Source organism: Aquarana catesbeiana, linkage group LG12 (assembly GCF_042186555.1).
Source record: "Aquarana catesbeiana isolate 2022-GZ linkage group LG12, ASM4218655v1, whole genome shotgun sequence".
NCBI lineage: Eukaryota > Metazoa > Chordata > Amphibia > Anura > Ranidae > Aquarana > Aquarana catesbeiana.
The window spans coordinates 192,141,368-192,153,978 of NC_133335.1; positions in this window are offsets into that span (position 1 = coordinate 192,141,368).

The window sequence follows — 12,611 nt, forward strand, 5'->3', positions numbered from 1 at the left end:
GTGTCACAATCCAGCCTGCATCTAAGTGCGCACAGACCTCTCATCTGCAACTGCCAGGCATTCGTGCCACTCCAGGCTTTTGTACCTCCTGTTATCTTATAATGGGTACCGAGCCGGAGGTGTAAGATCGCCATCTCCACGTCAGGCTCCATCAACAGGTATGTGACACTATTAGAGTTAAAGCTGAATTCCAGGAATTTAGCAACTTTGCAAAAAGTGCAGGCACGCTTTGAGTTACATCCAATTAGGTGCACTTCACCTCCAAAACTTTTCTCTATTACTTAGAGGGGGGGGAGAGAAACTCACACAACTGCTATGCCTGCCTCTTCCCTCCCCTCTGCTGTCGAGTCACAGAAGCCTTTATATTTTTTGAATAAGTTCACATAATACAAAGGCTTCTATAAATGGTCAGAAGGAGGGCGGTTATAGCAGTTCCAGCAACTCGGCTATTGAAGGAACTGAGAACACAATGACCAGAGTAGGTGCTCTAGAAGTCTTTCTGGAGAATAATAAACCTGCCAGATTGGAATAATGAAGATAGTCTATGAGGTGGCAGGCACCTTGTTAGACTTAACTCATGGTATACCTGTGGTTTTTACAAAGTAGTAGACATGTGTATTTAGTTTCGAATCGAAATTCGGACACATTTTATATTATTCGGAAATTCGGATGCATCTGAATTACAATAGCAACGAATTTAAATGAATCCGAAATAACGTTTCGAAAAAAAAGCGGACGAAATTCTAAAAAAATAGAAATCAATTTTCTAAAAAAGAATACTATAAAAGCGAATATAAAATAAAAGAATAGTATAGAATTTAATAGAATGTAATAAAATATGACCGTCTTCTGAAATTCAAATTTTGAATAGTATAAATTTGAATTAGAGAATAGATTGGAAAAGAATGCAAATCAAAACAATGGAAACTAAAATAGAAAATAGAATAGAATAGAGCATAATATATATTTTATTCTATTCTGTTCTATTGTTTTTCAATTATATTCGAATCATTTCTATTCGAATTTGAATTCATTCTATACAAAATTAGAATTTAAGAAAAAAAAAAAAATGATATATATATATATATCTTTTTTTCAGCTGGAACTTCCTCGGTTCCACCACCTTTGGCTCAGGCTCTCTGCCTACCACTATCACCTGTAAAAACAGAAGTCACCTACAGTGGAGGTATTAGAGCCGGCTGGGTGCTTCAGCTTAGAACAGCAACAAAAGTAAGATATGTGGACGATGGTGGAGCTTTTAAGGAAGGGGGTTGCATAGAGAGATCAGAGCTGAAGATGATTGAAAGTGGGATGTGGATGGGGGGATGCAGAGGTAAGCGGCTGTGAAAGAAGGCTGAACTCTGCACTCTCTTTGTAGTGCACCCCTGAACTCTGCACCCTGTATGTAATGCACTCCTGGTGTTTAATGCCCCTTAAGACCTTTACACTGTTAGTGAAATTTAACCACACTATTAACCCACTATGTAATGAGGTTTGGAGGGTGTGGAGGGTGTGTGCGTGTGTGTGAGGGGGTTTCGGGGAGGAGGTCTCCATTTTCCATAATCCAAATTTCGTATAGAATGAAATCGAATGCAAATAGAAAAGATTAGAATAGATTTGTTTCCTATTGGAATAAAAAAAAAAAAAAAAGACCGCATTCGAAAAAGTAAACTATATACTGTATAACTATTTTCGGAAATTCGAATAGAATGAAATCAAATTTGAATAGAAAATATTAGAATAGAAAATAGAATAGAAAAATAGAACAGAATAAAATATATATTATATATTTTTCTGTTCTATAGTTTTTCTATGCGATTCTTTTCTATTCTGTTCTTTTCTATTTGAATTCGATTTCATTCTATAAGAAATTTGAATTTCGGAAAATGGTTATATATAGTTTATTTTCGAATGCGGTCGACTTTTTTCAAATTTGAGCAAAGTTTTTCAAATCCGTTCTAAATTTTTTGAATTCAAAACGAATCTCAAACGAATGTAACGAGTTTAACTAAACTAATATTAGTCATCCTGCACATGCCTACAAAGTAGCTGAATTCCTGGAACACTTACTTGAATCCTTATACAGCATTTTCTGTTTTAAACAAAACTTTTGTTTTTAAAATACATTTTACACACATAGTGTAAAAAAGACATAAAACATGAGTTCAATAACTTAGATTTAAAAAAAAAAAAAAAAAGACCTAAAACCAATAATAGATTTGCTTTAATAGTAAAATTGGGTTATATATCTGTTACTATAAATGAAACGATATTCTAATAGCTCAATAAGAATTTAGCTTATTAAAGTGTAAAACTGTTTACCATCCTCCTCCTGATTCAAAAATACGAACCTTTAGTATTTGTCGATCGGTGGTTCTGGAGTCTTCATAGTGTCCATTATGTCATGCCTGATCAAGCCAAAGTGAGTTCTATTACCCTTGTCATATCTGAGTTTTTATATTGTTTCCAGCTGCTCTTGTCTGAAAAGTTGAATCTGACATGTAAGCCTTGTCAATAAAATTATGTTGAAAATAAATCATTACGTGCCTGTTTAACTCCATTGCTCCAGGCCTATCGGGGTTGACCATGGTAGCTGAGGCGGCTGGGAAATGTTGCAAGTATCGACTTGCAGCCAGGTGGTAGAATCTGCCAAGTGGCCCAGGAGTCAACCAGCTCAAGCTTAGCCAGCTGTTCCTAACAAAGGGGATGTATAGGCTTCAGCTTGGTCTTTTATTTGCTTAATTTCAACACCAAGTCAATTATTACTTTTCAAAGTTTGAAGAGAAGTTGAACTTTAACTTATTAGGTTTAATTTCTTCTTGAGGAACATTGTTAATGGTATAAAAAAAATGTATGATTTGAAGTAAAATGCATTTTTTTTTTGGTTTTGGATAGAGTGGTGAGGTTGATCCACTCTAATTGTCCTCATTGCCAATGTCTCCAGGATGAAAGTGATGGGGAATCCTAAATTTTGAGTTGCCACCAGAACAAGAAAAGAGGGGAATTTTCCCATGAAAACTGTCTTAAAGGGGATAGCCATCATATTGAAAAAGATATCTTCTTACTTCCTGTTGAAGTTACAGGATGGGAAGTTAGGGGAAATCTCTATCTTGAGACACAGATGGCAAAGAAATATCAGTTCTAACACTCTTCTACTCTGTCAAAAATGGAAAAAAAAAAGGTTAGATAGATTTTATATATATATATATATAAATAAATTATATATATATATATATATATATATATATATATATATATATATATATATATATATATATATATATATAATTTTTTTTTAAAGTGTTGGTTCACCTTATTTTTTGTAAAAAGGAGGACTAATGCCCCGTACACACGGTCAGACTTTGTTCGGACATTCCAACAACAAAATCCTAGGATTTTTTCCGACGGATGTTGGCTCAAACTTGTCTTGCATACACACGGTCACACAAAGTTGTCGGAAAATCCGATCATTCTAAACGCGGTGACGTAAAACACGTACCGCGGGACTATAAACGGGGCAGTGGCCAATAGCTTTCATCTCTTTATTTATTCTGAGCATGCGTGGCACTTTGTCCGTCGGATTTGTGTACACACGATCGGAATTTCTGACAACGGATTTTGTTGTCGGAAAATTTTTTATCCTGCTCTCAAACTTTGTGTGTCAGAAAATCCGATGGAAAATGTGTGATGGAGCCTACACACGGTCGGAATTTCCGACAACAAGGTCTTATCACACATTTTCCGTCGGAAAAATCCGACCGTGTGTACGGGGCATTACACTTTAAGGGAACTTAAGGGAGCACCAGCTAAGTGTAGCATAAATACATTTTTGGTACTAAACAGCCAAGTGCAGACTCACATGAGACTTATCAAGCAAGTTTATTCTATTGTCAAGTGAGTCTGCACTTGGCTGTTTAGTACCAATAAAATATTTATTAATGCTACAGTTAGCTGGCGCCCCTTGTGTTCCCTTTCTGTGCTTTCAGAGACCTGTTCCGGTCTCAGGTGGAGCTGCCAGCGGGAAAGCAAAAACATATCAATACATACGGGATTAAATTAACTTTTGTGGACTTTGAAGTTTCACCCATATCAAAAATGCCTTCCATTGAGGAAGTTATCTGAGGATAGTATACGCACACTTTTTGAACCATAATATCACTTTGTTTTGTTGAACTTACACTTTAAATCCTACACCCTTCCTGCCCCCCCCTCCAGTCTCAGACTGGTCTCTGCTGCACTTACTTGCATAAATGAGCTGTCACTACCCACACAGCTGGTGCAGTGCTCAGGGGATTTGAAAGCCATGCTATTTGCCTTTTTTCCTTAGGGATGCATCAGAGTGATTCTGATTCGTCAAAGTGGTCATGTGCCAGCATCTGACCAATCAGAATTGTTCAGACCCATCCTAGAAGACCACAGTTTTCATATTCCCAGACCACTGCATTGGCTGTGTGGGTAGTGACAGCTAATCACTCACATAAGTACAGCGGAGACCAGGGAGGTGGGGAGGGTGTAGGGTGTTCACCTTTTCATGTTTTTTGAAAAGGTGAACTTACACTTTAAATAAAACACCTTAAAGTGAACCCGTGTTTGACATGCAGAGCAAGGGAACAGGTTCACTTTTTGTGTGTCTTTATGATGTATTTCATAAAGTATTTATATGTCATATTTATTTTTGTAGAATGTACTTACCAGGTATGTTACCGGCGTGGATCCTAAGAAAGTGATTCTCTCACGAAATGTTTTGATACTAGTTGCCTTATATCAGAGATTTGTCATAGATAAGATCTTTTAAAGTGGTTGTAAACCCTTTACAATCACTTTATACTACAGGCAAGCCTATATTTAGGCTGACCTGTAGCTACACTGGATATCTCCTAAACATGCACAGTTTAGGAGATATCCCCTGCATTAGCATGTGTTGACATCATCGGCACATGCGCACCTAAGCAAACTGAAGCAACGGCACGTACATGCCGTTGCTTCAGTTGTACTGTGCTGTTACCAGTGGCTCCCGTGACGTCATCGTGGCTCTGGCCAATCACAGCGCCGGAGCCACGATACCCGCAAGTAACCCTTGAGATGTCGGCCACCAGAGCGGTGAACAAGGACTGCTGCGGGGGCTTCTTTCTCAGGTAAGTAATTCATAATGAGCTAGTATGCTATGCATACTAGCTCATTATGCCTTTGTCTTGCAGGTTTTTTTTTTTTTTTCAAAAGGGTTTACAACCACTTTAAATGTCTTTTGTGTTATTTGTGATTTGGAATGAAGATTGGTAGAATATCACTTCTGGGTGGCACAAAGAAAATTCAGCCTTCAATAAAATAACACCTTCATTAGGTGTTAACACCTGGGGATCCTGTCATGAAGATCGTTGTTCAGGTATTTCCTGTTATAGGGTGACAAATGCTCTCTAATGTTGTCACTGTCACACAATGATAAACAGTGTATTAGCACACAAAGGCAGTGGTTCTCAAGTACCCCCAAAAGGCCATGTTTTGGGAATTTCTCTTATGCCGCGTACACACAAGCGGAATTTCCGTCAGAAAGAGTCTGATGGGAGCTTTTCATCATATATTCCGACCGTGTGTATGCCCCATTGGACTTTTTCTGTCGAAAATTTAGACGGACTTAGATAGAGAACATGTTCTATATTTTTCCGACGGAACAAATTACTATCGGAAAAAACGCTCATCTGCATGCTGTTCTGACCAAAAACGACGTATGCTCTGAAGCAAGTACGAGACGGAAGCTATTGGCCACTGGCTATTGAACTTCCGTTTTCTACTCCCGTCATACGTGTTGTACGTCACCGCGTTCTGGACAGTCGGAATTTGGTGTGACCATGTGTATGCAAGACAGCTTGAGCAGAATTCCGTCGGAACTCCGTCGTAAAAACCTTCAGAGTTTATTCCGACGGCAAAACCGGTCGTGTGTACTGGGCATAAGATAAAATAGCTGTCCAAAATACCAAACCATTGACTTTGATTTAAAGCACCTGTGCAAGATAAAGGAAAACCTGCAAACATGGCCTGTTGGGGGTTCTTGAGGACAGGGTTGGGAACCACTGCACTAGGGGGTCTATTGAGAGAACATTTGTTTCAACAATTTTAGAAGCATTCATGCAAGCTGAACAAAATATCTCCGAAATTTGTCTAAGCGATTAATTAATGTATCAGCTCCATCTAGTGGGCAAAATATTTTTTCTCATTGAGCTCAGAAAATGATACTGCATTATGGCCATTAGATGGAGATGATTAAAGTGGTTGTAAAGGCAGGAGTTTTTTTTATCCTAATGCATTCTATGCATTAAGATAAAAACCTTCTGTGGGCAGCAGCCCCCCTAATACTTACCTGAGCCCCCTCTTCATTCAGCAGTGTGCAGAAGTGCCTCAGCCATCTAAGACTCTCCCTCCTGATTGGCTGAGAAGGCGCCATTGGCTCCCGCTTCTGTCAAAGTCAATCAGGCGAAAGAGGGGACGGGGCCGGATCTCTGTGTCTGAATGGACACAGGGAGCCGCTGCTCGGGTGCCCCCATAGCAAGCTGCTTGCTGTGGGGGCACTCAACAGGAGGGAGGGGCCAGGAGCAGCGAAGTGGGACCCGAGAAGGAGGAAAAGTATGATATCGGACATCTATATTTTTATAAATGCACTAACTAGTATTAAGACATTAAAATTCATATACATGCTCATTTTTGTCGGGTTGTTTAAGTAGCGGTAAACCCTAAATAAATTACATTCAGGGGTCCATATATAAAACATTTATTGCACTAATGTCAGAAGCATGTATGGAAGCTGAAAGAAATGTCACCATCATTTTTCTGCGAGTTTAGACTGATACTAAAGTCTGTTTTTTTTTTTTTCTTTAAAAATAACAAACGTTATAAACGAGACTTTAGTATCACTCTAAACTCATAGAAAAATGATGGTGACATTTCGTTCAGCTTGCATACATGCTTCTGACATTAGTGCAATAAATGTTTTATATATGGACTCCTGAATGTAATTTATTTAGGGTTTACATCTACTTAAACAAACCGACAAAAATGAGCATGCATATGAATTTTAATGACTTAATACTAGTTAATTAGTGCATTTATAAAAATATAGATGTCCAGTATCATACTTTTTCTCCAGATGGCTAAGAAGGCTTAGAGATTTTATAATTTAAAAACTTAGAAATCTGTCTAGTTATTACTCACATATGGAATGTAAAAAGTAGAAAAAAATGTAAGCGATTTTACATTTTCCCTTAAGTAAAATGTTTCAAATTTATTTTACAGCATGATAATGGAAGCTAAAAGTATTCTAAAGCATTAATATACTCGGTTTAGTTTCAGGACATGTTTTAATAATCATGTGCCATTAACATAGTAAAGTAAGCAAGAGAAATACTTTTACCATAGGCTTTTCTTACTTTTAACATAAAATGGTGGGTCCAATACATTGATACTAAGAAAGTGAGAAATGTTTTCCTTTAAAAACACCCAAACTACTTAAAATGGAAAGTCTACCGAAAAAACATTACTACAAGATAGATGCAGTCAAGATAATTGGCCCTTCAGCTTCTAACATCTCTCTGGGTCTCTCTTTCGATGTATTGTTTAAAGCATTTGTTAACCCCCCCCCCCAAAAAAAAAATTCTGGTCCCTTAAATCAGATTAAACAGCACAGCGCTTGTGCCCCTACTCAATGCATTATCTTGAGTTCTCCATCTACCATGTAATTTTAAGTGTTTTTACTATATCCCGGATTCGTTCCATACCGCACAGTGGTTGGCTGGTTGCTACTAATGTTTGTTTCTATATATGGTTTGTAATATGTGATTGACAATTTTATTCATTGCTGCATGTATCATGTCATTTTGCCATGTTCCTTGTTTCACCAACAAAAACATGTTTTTGATATCTACTCATCTTCTAGCCATGTGTGCTCACCTCAAAGTCCCCCCCCCCCTCTTTCTTTTCTCAGATTTAGGGATAGAGACATGTGACCCATAGGTCTCATTTAAAGTCCCAAACTCCCCCTTTTAGTTCATATCAATGGGAGGAGCAACGTGTTCAATGTTTGAGAGAAACAAAGGTCAAGGTAAGATTGTTCAAGGAATTGTCCAGGTTGTCCAGGGTGCTGTCCATAAAGCTCCATCTGGCTGTAATGCGGGAATTTAGGTGGGCAGCCAAGGGTAGTTAAAGCGCATTAAATGATGTAAACTGGGCCACTTGATTTTTAATAAATTAACTCTGTGAATAATGTATGGACTCCAGCGTTGACTTTTGAGCACTGAGTGGATGAAGCTGACAGGAGCCCAGCTGCCAGAATGACACCTGCTGCATGACCTGTATAAAGAAAATTGGAGTAGCCCTCTAAGTGCTTGCAAACTGCCCTAGTGATCCTCAGCTCTATTGGGTACTGGCATCCAGATACACATCTAGAATAGCAATAGTATAAAGAAATCTAAGGTGGCTGCACTCCCGTTAGTTGGCATAGTATGATAACAGTGAAACTTCCTCAGCCCCTCTCTCACTGATGTGTTTCACCCTGGCACCAGGGCTTCATCATAGAGGACGATTAAGCTCCAGGGTAGGCCGAAGCAGGCCGGGGGGCAGAGAGTGTCAGGTCTGCCAGGAGATTCCAAATGTCACTCTGGTTTCCTGACCGGTAGTCTTGTTATCCCAGTATCAGGTGGAGGGATGGTTGGGATCCTGGTTGGGATCCTGCAGCCAGAATTAGGGGACCACAATGAAAGGTGCAAACAGCCTAACAAGGAACCACCATCAAAAACACATGGTTAGTAGAGGCCGAAGACAGGAACCGGGTGGAAGAAAGGACAATCCTAAATGATCCAAGTCAGCGGACCAAGGCAGGAGCACACAGGGGTCAACCAGAAGGCGGCGTCGAGAACAGGCAGGGTCGCCAACAGAATCAGCGTAAATCCAAGGGGTAATCCAAGAAGCAGAGTCAGGAACAAGCAAAGTCAGCAACCAGAAACACAATAACATGGAACAGAAACCTATACTAGGGTGAAGACAGGAAGGGGATGATTTATAGGGTCACTGATCAGGTGACTGCCAACTGCTGGTCACAGGGTGGCGCCAACATCCAAACTTAAGAAGCAGAACATAACAAGGATTCTACCTTAGAGGAAGTTCCGTGATGGCTCAGGCAATAGGAAACTGTCCAAAGAACCCCAGGGTCCCAGGATCGCATCCTGGACACGGTGTGACAGAGAGGGGCCGAGGCTGCAGTTCTTTCACTGTTATCATACTATCCCAACTGCTGGGAGTGTGGAGTCCTTAGATTTCTACCTGCTTAATAATGTTAATAGCCAAGGGGTGGAGCCACTTGTGTGAAGTGCTGTGTTCACTTCTACATTGCCAGGCACTCCTCAGTAATGCAGAGCTCTTTCTACATCATTACATTATGACAGCAGGGTGCTGTTATGGCCTCTTCAGCAGGCTGATCCATGGCACCCAGAACTCACAGTATGTCCTCAGCCTTCAAGGTAGATGTAGTAGACTGAGGACATCTTGTGGTTAAAAAAAATGACTGCAGGTAACAGCACTGGAGAGGAGGTGAGTATTTCAGCCAGAGCCGCTTTTTATTTTGATCCAGCTGGGGCATTTCAAAAAAAATGTCTAGAGTTTGCCTTTTTTTTATAACAGCTATATTATTGCACATTGTGTTGTAGTATCATAATAAATTATCACGAACAGCTGATAAAGATGGCACAATGTAAAAGCGAGCGGACAATCTCTAACCTTAACAAGCAGGAGTTAGGTGATGACAGCACCCTTAATAAGACAACAAAACCGGTTCCATCTGTCACTTAGCCTTTTCCTTTTGTATAATGCCTTGACTTTTATTAACTTAATAGTCTGATAAACTGTATAGTGCCCATCCAAGAGCTTTAATAACACGGGTATTTTGAGAATATATAAATGCTTTTTTCATTTACCTTCCTATATAGATTGAAAAGATTTCTTTCCATACAGATGGGAAGTGTGCAGTTTAATACACAAACACAATTTCTTATCTTCACTTACATATACAGTATATTATATATATCAAAAAAGAGAATCCATTAAAGTCCCTGCTAGCCTAGGCACCGCGGTGTTTATCCATTACATTTCATCTACAATAGGTCTGTGTTGAATAAAGAGATTTAACTGGAGGCCAGAAGAGCAAAAGATGTACTTTTCATTTAAGAATGAAAGCCGAGTTTACTTTTTTCTATCCACCCAATATTTGCTGAGAATTTCTATATTTTATCTGTGATATTTAAGTATTTTTTACTTTGTTGTGCCCTTTTGTCTTCTCCCACTTTTTTTTCTGAATTTATCTGATATGGAAGTCACTGCTGTATAAAATGAAGTCCCTATTTTTATAAAAATAATGTCTGCTTTGAGATTTCACTTACCTGAGGGCAACTGCACAGTGCAGCTCAGAGCAGCATGGGGAGAGATGCAGTGCAAATGGGGGAGTCCTCTTAAGTTTTTAAGCCCTTGGAGCTGGCCCCTGGCTCCAAGAGGCAGGGTGGGGCTTAAGGTCATGTGACGACTGCCGCCAGTAACTGTGCCGGGAGCACGCAGGGCACGTGCTCTCAGCACAGCGCTACTTGCACTAATGCACGCAAATATGCGGCCGCTTGGTGCCAAGACCCAGATGCAAAGAGGCCGCATATTTGTGTGCGGCTGGCGCCAAGGATTTAAAGTGGTTGTAAACCTCAGACATTAAATATAAATAAAGCATATCCTCCTATAGTGTGTACTCAATACAGGGCAGTATGTGCCATTTCTGTCTGCTGTCTCCTTCCTCTGCTGTCTGCATGAGTCACTTATGACAAGTTTTTCTTTTTTTTAAATCAGAAAAGAAAATTTATTTTTTTTTGACTTTCACATTACATAATATATGACAGTTGATGTACTACAATATCATGGGAATATGGAACATACATCTTCAACAACACATCATCGGGTATTACCGGATATCAATGACCTTAAGAGTGCGTTTTCATATTACATTGTCATAGTCATATATATCAAAAAAAAAGAAAAAAAAAGAGCGCAAAGAGAAGAATATAGATGGGTAAAAACAGAAACAAAGAGAAAACAATCAAACAAAACAAAGCTCTTCTCTCTTTTCCTTCCCCCTCCCCCTCCTCCCCTCTTCTTGCCCCCTTCTCACCCAAGTTTCCCCAATACCCTAAGGGCACAGGGCAACAAATCCACATAAAAGCTGCCTCAGCCCACCATGGTGTGGTGCCCCCCCTGGAATCATACATTTTCTTTTTTGCCAAGTGATTAATTACCTCCTTATCAATGCAGTTAAAATCTTACATTTGTAATAGCCTGTCTTTAATCAGCTGATGTGGTGCCAAACCCGGAACATCTAGCCATGCCTGCCACAATGAGTAGAACTTACGTGGGGCTTTTCTGTGTTGATATGTTAGTTTCTCCCTGATTAGTAATTTGTTCACCTGTTCCACCCATTGTTTTCCAGTGGGTACCCTGGGAGTGATCCATAATTGAGCAATGAGTTTACGTGCAATGTATAATAGTCGAAGGACCGCTGTATGTGCCGAAGGTGTTAGAGCCTCCTCATCCAATGCTCCTAGTAAACACACTACTGGCTCTTGTGGAATATTGAACATATAAACCTGTGATATTATGTCTAGGACTTCCTTCCAGTACCGAAAGAGTTTGGGGCATCTCCATATCATATGGAGTAGGTCCCCATGGGCACCCTCACACTTCGGACATAATGGAGTCTCTCTAATCCCCCATTTGTGCAGCCTAGCCGGAGTCCTGTAAACCCTGTGCAGCAGATACAGATGCGATAGCTTTTGGGATGCGGATACCGAGACTAAGGGTGCAGAGGATAGACACAGGTTCCACGTCTCTCCATCTATGTTCCCAATATCCTCCTCCCAGCCTCGCCGACAAGGAAGACCAGATGGGTCCTGCATGGCATTAAGAAGTATGTTATATGCTCTGGAGATCATTCCTTTCTTATCGTCTTCCATGAAGATCCCCTGTATCAGCGTATGGTCCGATGTAATGGAGTACGTTGCGATTGTGTTTGTATCGCATGTCGCAACTGTAGATATTTGAAAAAATTGGTTCGTGGGATATTAAATTCCCCCTGCATTTCCATGAAAGATTTAAAATTTGGACCATTATACAGTTGAGACAGGTATCGGATTCCTAACAGTTCCCAGTTTCTAAATCCTTTTAATTTTAATAACTCTTTATAATTGGTATTATGCCATATTGGTGTATGCGCTATGAAACCTCTGATCCCCACTATTTTTTTCGTGTGAGCCCATAATGTTTTAAGCATTCTCACTGTAGGGGCTTCAGGGTCAAGGTGCATGTAGCCAGCCTCCAGGCACTCCAGAGCCGTCACACTCCCATCCTGTACAGCCAGCAGTCTGCGGATAGGGTCCGCTAGATCTGTCACCCCCCAGCCCCCAAGTTGCTGGAGCTGGGATGCCAGGTAATAGGCCCTGGAGTGAGGAACCGCCAACCCGCCTCCATCCTTTCTATACTGCAGTGTTTTTAAGCTAATCCTTGCTGTCTTTTTGCTCCAAATCAATTCCCTGAATTGGGAG